The sequence below is a fragment of the Bos javanicus genome, chromosome 13 (assembly GCF_032452875.1).
Source record: "Bos javanicus breed banteng chromosome 13, ARS-OSU_banteng_1.0, whole genome shotgun sequence".
Taxonomy (NCBI): domain Eukaryota; kingdom Metazoa; phylum Chordata; class Mammalia; order Artiodactyla; family Bovidae; genus Bos; species Bos javanicus.
This window is the reverse complement of record NC_083880.1, coordinates 19,333,230-19,345,400: the sequence shown is the minus strand read 5'-3', so window position 1 is coordinate 19,345,400 and position 12,171 is coordinate 19,333,230. Positions and strand designations below refer to the sequence as shown.

The 12,171-nt window shown below is 43.0% G+C and overlaps 1 long non-coding RNA gene across 1 annotated transcript; it reads right to left on the bottom strand.

The window, feature by feature from the left end:
- Positions 1-292: 292 nt before the first annotated feature.
- Positions 293-7,555, bottom strand: LOC133259020 (uncharacterized). Its single transcript, XR_009740235.1, has 4 exons — positions 7,071-7,555; positions 6,327-6,428; positions 1,213-1,280; positions 293-875 (listed from the first exon to the last, which is right to left on the bottom strand). It is a non-coding gene; the product is annotated as an uncharacterized LOC133259020 (long non-coding RNA).
- Positions 7,556-12,171: the final 4,616 nt, after the last annotated feature.

Sequence of the window (12,171 nt, the reverse complement as noted above, 5' to 3'; positions counted from 1 at the left end):
CCTTCAAATGCGCTTTACAACCAGGGGCTGGCACACATCCATCATTGGTTGAATCTCTCATTTCTCAGCTACTCTCTGATGCCTAAGTGTGAAAAAGTCAGTATGCCTGAATTGAATTTTTAGATCGCTTTACGTCAATACACATTTGTTTGTTTTCTAAATCAACAACAAATGCAACAGTGAACATTCGGGCTGCTCAGTTGTGCGGCCTCGCCTGCTGCCTGGTGCTGAAATGGGGTTCAGCTTGTTCACGTCTGGATTAAGCCTCATTCCGTGAAGGGGAGTAAATGATTTCCTTATAGAAAACCAGCACGGTGGCTTGTGCACACCTCTGTGTGTGTGTCTGTGCATGTGGAATACGTGCCTGCGTGTATACATGCTGGCAGTTGTTTCCACATTGTTCAGAAATAGCTAAGGAACAGTCTTAAAGAGGTGGATGCAAAGGCAGGGTACTCAGTTTTGTCTGGGGCTGACCGAGCCAATTGGAACCCCATATTTAGTTCTGATTTTAAAGTGAAGTTGCAGTTTGCACTGTCCACAAGCTGGAGAAAGCTCTAGTCCCTCTGAAGAAGCAAACATGTGGGGAAAGGCTGACTGGATTAAATATCAGAAATTTTGTTTCCAATTAGTCTCACAAATCCCATGGATATAGCCTTGAGTTAAAAAAATGCAAATGTGAAGAATATCCATAATTTAATAAAGACAAACCCTTCATGATTTCTGAAAAGAATTTCTGCCTAACCAAGCAAGGGAAGATGGACCAGCTGTTCTTGCTGAGTGAGGGAGCAATGCTGTTTCTCTCAGATCCCAGAGGGCATGCCTGCTCTCTAGGGAAGCACCACCCACCCGAGTATCTTCTCTCCTGCTCTTTCACCCTGCAAAAGAAACCAGGTTGAGAAGCTTCAGCATGGTAATTTAGGGTTTGAAAGACTTCTCTTCACTTGTTCATTCATTCAATTGTACATTAGCTCTTTCCATCTATGTGAGTCTATAGATGCCTCCTTGCTGCCAAGTTCAAGCTCATACCGCTGATCTCACGACAGGCTGATAAATCAAGAGCTAGGGTGTTGAGGAAAGGAGTCGTACTGCTATTTGGAAAGTCAGCAGACAGAGAAGATGGTGGACTAGTGCCCCCGAGAACAATCTTACCAGAGTTAGAATTCAGACTTCTTTTATACTAAAAGGGAGGGCTTGTGGCTGGTTATTGCAAACCTCTTGATGCTGGAATCCTTTGTTCTTACAGCTGTCCAAGTAGGTCTGGTCACAATGTTCCTGTAAACCTGCAACAAGACAATTGCTATTCTCTGTTCTGCAACTTTTTATGTCTATGCGAATGGGAAAATGTTATACCTTTAAAGGGCAGAGCCTTGAGAATGGGCTCTACTGTGTATTTCAGGGTACAGGCACCATTCTTTTACAACAGGTACACAGTCAGCATGGCTAAGCTCAGACAACACAGCACAGCGTTAGAGCTAAAGGAATACACTCAATATGGAAGTCCGTTCTTCTCAGATTTGTTCTTCTCTGTTACATCCTCAGTGCCACTTGAAAAGACTTAAACTTCACAGCATGTCCTTGAACTGAAGTCAGAGAAAGTATCTATGGATAAAGAGAGCAAAATGAAGAAACTAAAGGAAATGTATTCACATCTCCTATAGCTCCCTTGCAGCTAGAGTCTGACCTCCAAGATTAAAGCCATGTTTGACCATGGGCTTGGTCTAGCGCCCACGGTAGAGCCATGAGCAGTTTATCTATTGTGAGGGTTTCCTCCAGCTGGGGTGGCAGTGAGTCCACTCCTAGGTAACCTGACCAGGGATAGGCTTCCTCTGAGGACGTCTTTCCTCTGGGGCTCCCGGTCTTATGACGTGCACACCCGCTAATTCCCCTGCATTCACTGACAGGGAGGGAGGTGAGGTGATATGTTAGTTTCCTAGGGCTGCTTGTAGAAACTACCACACACTGGGTGATGTAAAACATCAGGAATGTATTGTTTCGTGGTTCTGGAAATCAGAAGTCCAAATCAAGGTGCTGACTCTTCTGGAGGCTCTGAGGAAGAGTCTGTTCCATGCTCCTCTCTGAGCTCTGCTAGCTCCCTGGCCTTGTGGTTGTATCACGTGTTTCTGTAGTCACACGGCTTTCCTCTGTCTGCGTGAATGTCCCTGTCTTTTTTTCCATCTTCATATGAGTCGTGTTCGATTAGTGACCTACCCTACTATTCAGGATGACCTCAGTTCAGTTCAGTTCAGTTCAGTTTAGTTTCTCCATCATGTCTGACTCTTTGTAACCCCATGGACTGCAGCACGCCAGGCTTTTCTGTCCATCACCAACTCCCAGAACTTAATCAAATTCACATGTACCGAATCAGTGATACCATCCAGCCATCTCATCCTCTGTCGTCCCCTTCTCCTCCTGCCTTCAATCTTTCCCAGCATCAGGGTCTTTTCCAGTGAGTCAGATCTTCGCATCAGGTGGCCAAAGTAATGGAGCTTCAGCTTCAGCATCAGTCCTTCCAATGAATATTCAGGACCGATTTCCTTTAGAATGGACTTGTTGGATCTCCTTGCAGTCCAAGGGACTCTCAAGAGCCTTCTCCAACATCACAGTTCAAAAGCATCAATTCTTTAGCAGTCAGCTTTCTTTATGCTCCACCTCTCACATCCATACATGACTACTAGAAAAAACATAGCTTTGACTAGATGGAACTTTGTCGGTGGCTTCATTTGAACTAATTTTATCTGCAGAGATCCTGTTTCCAAAAAGGGTCACATTCACAGGTATCAAAAATAGGATTTGAATCTCACTGTGGCACACAGTTCAGCCCACAATAGATGGCAAGTCATGTCATACTCAAGGGCCTCTGTATACTAAAATCAAGTATAATGCTTTTTCATTAGAGTATAGTTGGTTTACAATATTGTGTTGATTTCTGCTGTACAGTTAAGTGAATCAGCTATATGTATTACTCAGGTATTAAAAGGAATGGAATTGGGTCATTTGTAGAGACATGGATGGACCTAGAGACTGTCATACAGAATGAAATGTCAGAAAGAGAAAAACAAATATCATATATTAATATAAATAGGTAGAATCTAGGAAAATGAGCAGGGAACCTATTTGCAGGGCAGGAATAGAGATGCAGACACAGAGAGCAGAAATGTGGATGTGGCAAGGGTGGGGGATAAAATGAACTGGATATTTACATATAGTTTTAATATTATTCAGTAGGCAGCACAAGGGAATGGAGGAAAGACATGGGAGACATAACAAGAGAGGAGAATCCTAGAGACCTAGACAGAGGCCATTGCGGCAGCTCAGACAGTGGAGGTGTGGCAGGAGCAGTGGCCCAGCTTGAAGAAGGGAGGAGAAGCCACAAACCCCTTCTGTTTGCCTGCTCTGTGAATAGGACAGCCCACACACAGCCAAGGTCCAGAGCTTGGACCTAACAGACTGTTCCTGCCACATCAAATCTACAATTGGCTGCATGTTTATAGTGCAGTATCTTGAAAGACATAGACAGCAGGATATTTCCAACTGATAGGGGGAGGAATTTACTTGTAAGTAACTCTACGACCCTGAAAAACTCACAGGCAGAAGGAGTCCTTCAGTGTTCAGATGACCCTGTCTTGGGAAGAGGTGGCCACGTGTCTTCTCAAGACTCCCTTGGGATGGAGGAAGGCATGCGACTGAAAGTGAAAGTCACTCAGTCGTGTCCGACTCTTTGTGACCCATGGACTTCACAGTCTGTGGAATTCTCCAGTCCAAAATACTGACGTGAATAGCTGTTCGCTTCTCCAGGGGATCTTCCCAACCCAGGGATCGAACCCAAGTCTCCTGCATTGCAGGCAGATTCTTTACCAGCTGAGCCACCAGGCATGAGAGAGAAGGAGCCAATTTCATTTAGGAATCCCTCTGTCGGGACTTGAAAGAGAAGGGATGATGGCAGATCCCAGGCTGCAAGTGGCCCTGCTCACTACACCCAGCCACCCACTCAGGGGGTAGAGCTCCTGTGGGGACTCAAGAGGCTGGTAGATGGGCCGATGGGCTAGAAGTCCATCCAGAATTTCAGAGGCAGGAGGACCAAATGATTGATGCTTTATTCACAAGATCTGCATTCTCTGATGCTGTGTTCTGTTCAACATATGCTTTTCATCAATTTGTGTAGATGGAAACCACCTATGAAAGACATTTAAAAAAATATTCAGAAACTACTGAAGAAGGGAAAGCTTCTAGAACTTGTCAGTGCTGGCTTTCACTTTCACATCACGCTGGGGTTCAGTTGGCAAGGATGGGGTGAGACCAACATCATTATTTGATGTGAGAAATCTAATAGGCCCAAGGAGTGAAATTAAAGACTGGGGCACCCCACCTTCTCTGTGAATGGTTGTACCATTTCCCATAGATTCAATCTGCTGCCCTTGACCTCTTACCACCAACCAAAGATGGAATTTTCTATTTGTCTCTCATCATAAAGCTCATCACTTTAAAAAAAGAAAATTGTGTTAAATTTGACTCAGGTAATAGAATTCTACAGGCTGCTGACTTGTGAGGAAAGTAAGACAGCTGTTTTCATGTGTTAAGAAGAACTTGAATCGACAGTTCACATAATCTTCTGTGAACATTTTTCCCCACCGTGTGTAGATAACTATGTTTGGCTTGAGTTGTTGAATCTCTGAATTTGCACTTATGTATTGATATGCAATGAGCTGCAGAGAACTAATCATCCACAGCATAGTCTGACAGCTCATGTTCCAAAGGAGCACTCTTTCCTGGGGTCAATCACCTTCTAAAAGAAAAATAAATCTTAATGTTTTCCTCTCAACCAACAGGGACCTTTCCTGTGTGCCGTTGACAAGACGTGGACAGACCTGGTCCAGGAGTCCTGAGGCTAAGACCGCACAGGTGTCTGTGCTGGTGTTCAAGCAAGCAGTCAGCAAGAAGAGCGACTGTCCAGCAGCCCTGAGAGTGGAGCTGAGAACTGTGCCCCTCCAGGGGGAAGGGGAAGCTGGCTTGGTTGAAGGCAAGCCAGCTGGAGGCCTTGCAACAGGCAGAAAGCACCAACTGCATTCTTGGAATTTTCAAAAATGCCCAACAGGAAGGGAAACCCAGAAAAATAAGCATCAGCTCTATCAAAAAGGGGAAGATCTCAACTTAGCAGAAGGAAGAAGGTCTGTGCTCCAGGACATGAGATGCTTAAATGGCATGCCACATTTGGCGATCTCTAGGACAACACGGGGCTTCCCAGGTGATGCTAGTGGTGAAGAATCCACCTGCCAATGCAGGAAACTTTAGAGATGCAGTTTCAATCCCTGGGTCAGGAAGATCCCCTGGAAAAGAGTGTGGCAACCCAACCAGTATTCTTGCCTAAAGAATCCCCACAGAGAGAGAAGCCTAGCAGGCTACACTGGCTAGTCCATAGGGTAGCAAAGAGTCATACACAACTCAAGTGACTTAGCATACATGATGCATGCACGCATGACCACCAACTATCTTGCTCTCAGGAGATTTTCTTCTACTTCTTTAAAAATAAGGGGTAGGAATGGGCGGGAAGTGGGAAAGAGATTTAAGAAAGAGGGGATTTGTGTCCATCTGTGGTTAATTCATTTTAACATATGACAGAAATCAAACCAATATTGTAAAGCAATCATCAATCAATTAAAAATAAATAAATAAATATTAAAAATAAATAAAAATAATATTTAATAAATGTATATAATATGTAAATCCTACAATGAAGCAATAGTGTAATATCAAGAGTAAAGTAATAAATACATGAATAAAATACATAAGTAATAAACACTAGTTATACAAATTATAAACATTGCAAATAAAGCTGAGCTTCTCCCAGACAATGCTCTTCCCCAGACCTGATTTCTGTTTCAAAATATGTGTTATGCAAATAGGTAATCTTCTCTGTCCTTTTCCAGATCTTTTTCTTACATGCGCACACATGCACATACCCAGTACATATTCTTGTAGGGAGTATTCTATTTACACATGATGATAGATACTATCTTACTACACATGTTATTCTATATTTTTCATTTCAAAAATATTCGTTTTGCTTATCTTCCCATGTCAGTATATACTGAGCCACCTTTTGCAAAGTATTCCATGATATGGATCTAAAGAGTTTATTCCCTTATTATAGATATTTAAGCTATTCTTAATTTTTTTTTGCAGACAATGGTGAAAGTATCAACTTACAGGCAGCAATGTATAGAGAACACACTTCCTTCCACATTTGCCAACACTTGGTATCATTATTGGGTCCTTTAAAAAGAAAGTGTAAGCCTGATCTCTCCTGGGTGACTTGGTCATTCACTTACTGAAAGACAGAAAGTCAGAAGATCCCTTAAGGTCCACAGCAACTCTTTGATTCAATGATGATGAGTAAAAGGATTCTGCGTGATGTTCTACAGGAAGATTACCTGGAATGGCATATTTTTTAAAGGTTTGTGTGTGTGTGTGTACCCCAAATTCGGAGAAGGCAATGGCACCCCACTCCAGTACTCTTGCCTGGAAAATCCCATGGACAGAAGAGCCTGGTAGGCTGCAGACCATGGGGTTACTAAAAGTCAGACACAACTGAGCGACTTCACTTTCACTTTTCACTTTCATGCATTGGAGAAGGAAATGGCAACCCACTCCAGTGTTCTTGCCTGGAGAATCCCAAGGATGGGGGAGACTGGTGGGCTGCCGTCTATGGGGTCACACAGAGTCAGACATGACTGAAGCAACTTAGCAGCAGCAACAGTACCCCAAATTAATATTACTTCATTGTATGCCACTTAGAGTTTCTAATTTTTAGTTATTATAAAAGGTTACCTCAGTGGACAATTGCATATGTGTTTGTGTGTAGATAGCTGGATAAATAGATCATTTTCTTAGAATAAGGCCTACTAGAAGACTGACTAGGTCAAAGATGATGAGCATTTTTGCAATCCAAATATGGATCCCAGGTCAGCTTTTCAGAGTCATCTGTGCCAGGAGCTGCTGATTTGGGGCCAGTTTCCTTTGGCGAGGGGTGGACCATCCTAATGGACAGTTTTAATTTATCATGGGTATCATACCAGTTGGCAGACTCAAGCCTCTGTGAGCTTGGCAGCAATGGGTTCCATCCAAGGCTGATTGTTACCTCCACCTGCCCAGAGTTCATTACGGACCCTGGAGGAAGGCCCATCCATCCACAATGAGCTCCTCATGGGCAGAGAGAACAATGGTGGCCATTGAGGTGCTGGCAGGAGATGTCAGCTTTGTGAAGACAGCTGCCTCTCCCCTTCAGTTCACCAGCCGCCTCTGGAGAGCTAAGTGAACTGCTCCCCCCTCAAATGTCCTTCCTCTCTGTATGAGGGAGAAGGATAACGAATGTCTACTACATGAAGCAATTAATCTTTAGAAAAAATAAGAACTAACGTGGGAAGAGCATCTGTAGAAGACGCTGTATTCTATTTTCGGCAAAACGTGAGCATCTATAGATAAATTGCTCTGTCTACAGCACATTCAGATTTTACCACCTGTGAATTTAATTGAGTCAGTACCTAAGTACCGATTTAAGTAATATGCTCACTTATAAAGTTGGTGCCTGTAATGTATCCTTACAACAAAGAGGAGTTGGTTTTCTTTGGATTTTCAAAGTTAAAAACATGGTTATCTTACCTTAGGTTAGCTTAAAGTTTAAAGGAGGGCAGTGACCCAGGGTCATCGGTCACTTTGTGCAAACATCTGTTTTCCTCTGGGTCACAAAGACACGTAGCCTCCCTGTTTTCAATTATTGCATCATTCTCAGGGCTTCAGGGAGTCCCTGTCCAGCCACTGTGGGTTCCCCAGGCTGCCCTCAAATAGCAGCTCTGAAATGGCAGCCAGTGCAGAATCCGGGTTTATTGGCAACACATGGACAAGGGAAAGGATGTGTTTGGGAATGAAGCAGTTGACACATCTGTAGAACGAATGTGCGGGTGTTTGATAATTATGATCAACCTTGGATCACTCACGGGAGGCATCTGCACTGTGCAGGTAGCTCGGCTTTGCCTCAGCAAGTCAGTCTCTCTGTGGTTTGAACTGGAAGCTGATGGATTCTGGATGTGCATTCTTTGCAAGGAGAGATGGCCATAGTATCCTCCATATCCATTTTCAGAGCCCAGCACTTGACTGAGCCCACACCGTGGCAGGAAAAGGGCCTTAACATAACAGATACTTCTCATGGCATTCAGATTCATTCTAGGGATAAAACCTGGGAAGAGATGTCTCCACTGATCCCACGGCCAATATTGTTCCTCTAGTGAGTATGTATGAATGTATCGTTCCTTTGTGTGTATAGGTGTGTGTTTCCCTGCCAGACTCCCAAAGTATTTAAAGGTGGTAGGATTATGACTAGTTCTATTGAAAGGTGCTTTATATTCTTCTGTATTTCCCATTTCTACCATAAACATATTATATTAGAAAATAAATAAGTATTTAAAATTCTTAGGTTTACAGTTGAAATTTGTCTTTATCATTCAGAATCTCCTGAAGACATTTACTGGATTCCTAACTGTATTATTTTTTAAGAAGTGCTAACCCAGTTGTCTCAAACTACCCTAAGTCTTTCTAGATACTTCTAGACCTATGGACTTTGAAATTCCAGTCTATTAATCCCTTGATACTGTCTTTGAAATATTTAGCAGGAGATGGGTGGGGGTTAAAAGGAAAAAAATTTTTTTAAATGAAGAGTAGATATTTAAGGGATTTCCCTGGCTGTCCAGTGATTAAGACTTTCTTCTAGTGCATGGGGTGCAGGTTCAATCCTGGCTGGGGAACTAAGATCCCACATGCCTTGGGGCCAAAAAATCAAAACATGAAACAGAAGCGATACTGTAAGAAATTCAATAAAGACTAAAAACGGTCCAAATACAAAAAAAAGAGAGAGAGAGAGAAGATGTTTAACATCTTATATTTTCTCACTTATAGATCTTTAAATAAGCTTTCTGGTTGTTGGAACATAAAAAGATGCCAGAGGTACTGACAACCCTGAATTTTGTTTACCTTCTAGAAGGCAATGGCACCCCACTCCAGTACTCTTGCCTGGAAAATCCCATGGACGGAGGAGCCTGGTAGGCTACAGTCCATGGGGTCGCTAAGAGTTGGATACAACTGAGCGACTTCACTTTCACTTTTCACTTTCATGCATTGGAGAAAGAAATGGCAACCCACTCCAGTGCTCTTGCCTGGAGAGTCCCAGGGACGGGGGAGCCTGGTGGGCTGCGGTCTATGGGGTCGCACAGAGTCGGACACGACTGAAGTGACTTAGCATAGCATAGCATTAGGTGCAATCAGGATCCTCCAATGGTTTTATTCCATTCCATCCTCATTCGGACCTTCCAGAAGTAAAGGAGTTAGGCATCAGGCAAACGCACTGAGAAAAACTCATTTCTGGTTTGGCTTGATTCTCTGGAAACCCCTCCACTCAAGCCCTGCATCCCAGAGCCACAACTGATGGTCTCATGTCCGACAAGCACTTTACTCTGGGGTTAACACAGCATTTGTAGCAACCCAGGACATTTACCATGGGCTGGAGGCCTTTGTGTAAAGCACCTTGTCATTTTTATTGCCTTTCTTTGAAGAAATATTTGCCCAACAATTTTTTTTATTAATAGATATATTTTTCTTGTAGCAAGAAGGGATTATTTGCAGACACTAAAGTATTTATTTTTCCCATAACCTTTCAAAGTATTGGCCTCGGGTTTGGAATTCACTTTCCCTATCAGGAGACTAGGATAGAAAGAATTCCTCAAACGTGACCCGTGAAGATAAACAGGCCAGTTGAGGAGCCTGCTTTCAGCAACGCCAGTCATGCGAACATCTTTGTCTTGCCAGAGCAGAAAGGGCATGTTCTGACCTTCTCCCTACCATGTTCCCTTCTGAAGGAGCCCAGGGACTCAGCTGTGAAAAAGAATGAAATAATTCCTTTTGCAGCAAGATGGATGGACCTAGAGATTATCTCACTAACTGAAGTAAGGCAGACAGAGAAAGACAAATATCATATGATGTCACTTATATGTGAAATAAAAAAAAACGATGCAACTGAACTTACAAAACAGAAATAGACTCACAAACAGAGACAAGAAACTTATAGCTACCAAAGTGGAAAGGGGGTCAGAGGGATAAGCTGGGATTTGGGGAGTAACATGTGTGCGTGCATGCTAAGTCGCTTCAGTCATGTCCAACTCCTTGCGACCCACTGGACTGCAGCCCTCCAGGCTCCTACGTCCGTGGGGATTCTCCAGGCGAGAATACTGGAGTGAGTTGCCGTGTCCTGCTCCAGGGGATCTTCCGGACCCAAGGACTGAACCTGCATCTCCTGAATTGGAAGGCGGGTTCTTTTCGACCAGCACCACCTGGAAGCCACTGGGGAGTTAACAGATACACACTGTTTTATATAAAATAGAAAAGCAACAGGGACCTACTGTATAGCACAGGGAACTATGCTTAATATTTTATAATGACCTATAAGGGAAAAGATTCTGAAAAAATAAATTTATGTGTGTATGTATAAATGAAGAATTTTATACATACACACACACACACACACATATATAACTGAATCACTTTTCTGTACACCTGAAACTAACATAACATTGTAAATCCGCTATACTTCAATTTTATAAAATCTTAAAAAAAAAAAAAGAATGAAGGAGCCCAGGGCACTCAAATACCCTGAGAGTCAAAAAGGATCCAAAAAGACGGTAGCTGAAAATCTCCTAAGTTGATGAAAAAAGATAAGGCAAATCAAAAGGAATCAAAATGCCAAGTATGTTACTGTTAAATTAGACTTTTAAATACGCCATTGATATCAGAGGGGTTTGAGTGCAATTGTCTCCTTAAATTTGGCAGGGAAATCATTAATCATTCAATGTTAAAATTATACAGATTGTTGAATAAATGAGCGGCAGTAGGCCCACATGGTGGTGAACCAAAAGGAAAAAAAAAAAAAAAGAAAGAAAGAGGGAGACGAGAGAAAGGAGAGGGAAGAAATAAAAAATTCCTCTTTGCAGGCAACTGAAAAAGTAAACCCAAACTTCATGGTCATTTCAAGCCCCAGTCTTTGGACTCTTGCCTTCCTAAATGGCAAGTTGTTTTAAAAGTTTGAAAAAGCTTCCCAGGCCCAAAGATAGAGCTTACTCTAGTATCAGGCAGCTTTTAATAGATGTGAACTCAGCGCAGATACGAGTGTTGCATAACTTTGGGGCTTATGGCGTCCACTTGCTTGTCATCTGGTGAGCTGCCAGGGCTCCTGTCATCACTGGGCACCAACATCTACAGTCCAGATGCTGAATGGCGTTCAGGGGACACAACGCTTCTGCTTTAATGGGGCTTCATGAGTGTGACTTTACAACTTTCAATCCACGTGGCTCCCAGATGACACGGATTCCCCCCTGCCTCCTAACACAGTTGTACCAAACCAGGTTTAGGGACCCTGAGTTCTACTTTTGCTGTTTGCCTAACAGCATGGTGAGGGAAAGCCTGCAACCTAACACATGCAGATGGCAGATCGAGGAAGCCAGAGAGGTAAAAATCTACCAGATTTCTGGAACAAGCTGTTTTAGCATATCTTCTATTAACTGGACATCTTATCCAGTGAAAAACTGTCAGTTGTGTAAACTTCAGTAGAACAGCCATCCTGGGCCTGCTTTGTCTTATGACAATATGTCGTAATAATGTGTCATATTATTCAAATGTTCACAAGTCACTCAGTCAATTATCCATCAGAGTTTTTAATTGAGCATCTATGTACTTAGGTCATAACACTGTATAAATACTACAGAGATCATGGGAATGGAGATGAGGTCCCTGCCATCAAAGACCATGTCCGTAGCAAGCTTGCTATCTGTTTCCTAGCAGGAATTCCCAAATCACCTTCCCTTCCAGTCAAAGACATTTATTATTTCCTTGAGCCACTTGAGACTCTGAGTCATCTCAGTCGGTGAGAATATTAAGCCATCGCCAGCCTTCTTTATTCACCCTGCACCCATCAGATGTGTTTCCCACACCCCAGGTCATGGTTCCCAGCCCACCTGGCCTCACTGGTGATGGTCTTCTCCTATGTCTCCATAGATCCGCCAATCAACCTGCACAGGTGAACGGATTTATCTTACAAAAATTCCAGTTCCATTATATCACCTTCCTGAAGAACCC